This window comes from Mastomys coucha, unplaced genomic scaffold (assembly GCF_008632895.1).
Source record: "Mastomys coucha isolate ucsf_1 unplaced genomic scaffold, UCSF_Mcou_1 pScaffold12, whole genome shotgun sequence".
In the NCBI taxonomy this organism is placed as follows: Eukaryota; Metazoa; Chordata; class Mammalia; order Rodentia; family Muridae; genus Mastomys; species Mastomys coucha.
The window spans coordinates 54,589,020-54,591,674 of record NW_022196894.1 but is presented as its reverse complement, the minus strand read 5'-3'; positions in this window follow the sequence as shown (position 1 = coordinate 54,591,674).

The window sequence follows — 2,655 nt, the reverse complement described above, 5'->3', positions numbered from 1 at the left end:
GAGGGGAACCTAGGATAGGAGATATTGTAAGTAAAGAAAACATCTAATAAAAAAAAAATTTTCTAATGCACTTCCTTCCCCCAGTGCTGGAGAGTGAAGCCAAGGCCACATGCTCTCGATGTGCCAGAGCCAAAGCCCCAAACAGAAGTCATTTTCTAACATCTTGTTCTGATTTTTGGTAATAAGACAAACATCCTTACATTTCATGCATGTACTCCATATTTACCCCATTAGGGCTTTTCTGTGTTTTGTTTCTGTTTTGCTTTGCTTTACTGAGGTCAGGTCTCACTATGTAGCCTGGGCTGAGATGGAATTCACTGTATAAACCAGGCTGACTTCAACTGAACTCACAAAGATCCTCCTGCCTCTACCTCTGCCTCCCAAGTGCTGGGATTAAAGACATGTGCCATAAAACCTTTCTCCAGTAGAGCTCATTTGTAAACAAAGGACAAACAGGTATTTCTGTTGGCTGTTCAGACCAAGTGCTGAAGTGAGTATCCACAACTGTGGCTATTTCTTCCCAAGTTTGATCCTTACAGGAACAGTTCAGGTGACAGAGGTTTCTTCAGTATTTTTCTGCTCTGTTGTTTGATTTTGAAATGAATGTCAATGCTTGGGCAACTGGTTGGCTCAGGTGAGAGAAGCAAGATTTTGGGTAGGCCAACTCTGAAACAAAGTCTTACAACTCTAGACAGCAGAGTTGGCAGGTTAAACAATATCAGAAATGATATAAATCAAGTGTAGGGATCATGGAGAGTAGAAATAAATACTAAACTTACCACATAGCTAAGGGGAAACCCTCTAATGTCAATGCCTATGTAGTACTTCTTTGACCTCTGATCGAGGTAATCTGAGCCCTTGATTAATGAGTATATGAGAAGATTTTCATGCTACGTGACACTAATTTGTGGGCCTGGACTTTTCATAGCTTAGGCGGAGTTAAAGCCTCCAGGGGAAAAAGATGAGTAAGAGGAACACAGTCCTCCTCTGGGCTGTTGAAAGGCTGATGCTGGCCAAACTGACTTCTCTTTCCATGAGCAGCATCTGCCAGGATGTTGTGCAGTATATCTTCAGCACATGAGTGTAAGGACTTGGGCAGCTGGTTAAGTGTGGTAAGTAATATTTGGCAAAGGTAAAATATGATAAGTTTTAATATCGCATGTTAGTTGCTTTGGGCATATGCAAACAGATGCATGGCTATATAAAGCTGTCTGTCAGGTATTGATTTTCAGCTTATTGTGTCCTTCTTTATTCTAGGAAATTTCAGTTTATTAAGTGAGGAGCAAAACTGAAATTGTAGCTGCTCTTTTGCTTCTCCCTGCTGTGTCAGTCCTAAAAGTGTTTGATTTGTTGATACTAAGCAAGATGAATGGCTCAGAGGCAAGAATTGGCTCAAACGAACCAAAGGTTAGTTTTCTACTTCTGGAATAACTTTGGTTTGATAATGTGGGAAGAGCAAGAAAAAAATGTTTCCTGTAGACTATCCCCTATCCCCCTTGAGATGGGTCTCATACAACTGAGCTAGCCTCAAGCCCACTATTTTGTGAGGCTAGCCTTGTACTCTTGATCCTTCTGCTGTTTACCTGTGTTTTCCTGTATTTCCTTAAGGGAGTTATTTATGTCCACCTTAATGTCATCTATTGTCATCATGAGAAGTGATTTTGGATCCGAAACTTGCTTTTCCAGTGTTATAGTGTATGCAGGACTTACTATGGTGGGAGAATTGAGTTCTGATGATGCCAAGTAACTGTGGTTTCTGAAGCTTATTTTATGACACTTGCCTCCTGCCATCTGGTTTTCTCTAGTGCTACCTGCTCTGGCTAGGTCCTGATGGGACCTGTTCTTCCTGTGATCCTGGTTGTATCAGAACTCCTCAGAGTCAAGCTGTTTCTGTGATCCTGGGAGTCTGGGATCCTGTGATCCTGGGCCCATTAGAGCACAAGGGAGCACAGCTTCCTATGGGTATTATGGACTTCTGCAGAGTTTGTGCTCAAGGTCTGCTCGGATCACCGGCCCAGACAGACTGGAAGGAACCCATGCCACTGGTCTGGCAAGGTTATTTGAGTCAGATGTAGATATTGCAAGGGTCAACCTTTTGGATTATGTAGTACCAACTACTTTTTAGTAACTTTAAATTGTCCTATGAGAATGTGTATTATTCTCTTCATCTATCCATTTACTTAGTAGGTATTTTACTTCAGAAAATGCTGAACCATATATGATGGCAGATACCCATAGGCTAGAAAGCTAAGATGGGAGGATCACAAGTTTGATGTTATTATGGGCTACATAGTGAGACCTAGTCTCAAAAACTAATAAAATAACAACAACAACAACAAAAACAACAACCCAACAGTTGTGTCTCCGGCTCTAAAATCGAAGGCATAATTATCCATTCCAGAAGACCATAATCTATTGAAAGAGAATAGCAAGTAATGATGGATGCAGAAGAATTTCCATGGGAGTACCTTGAGATCATCAACAATCAGATAGCCTCACAGCTGGAGAGTGAAACAGAGGAGGTGACCTGTCTTTCTTCTTTTCTTCTTTTTTCTTTTCTTCTATTTTCTTTTCCCTTCCAATATAGGATGTGTTTTAAGTAGGTGAAATAGGAAAGGGCCATAACACCCCACAGTGCATTCAACTATTTCATAG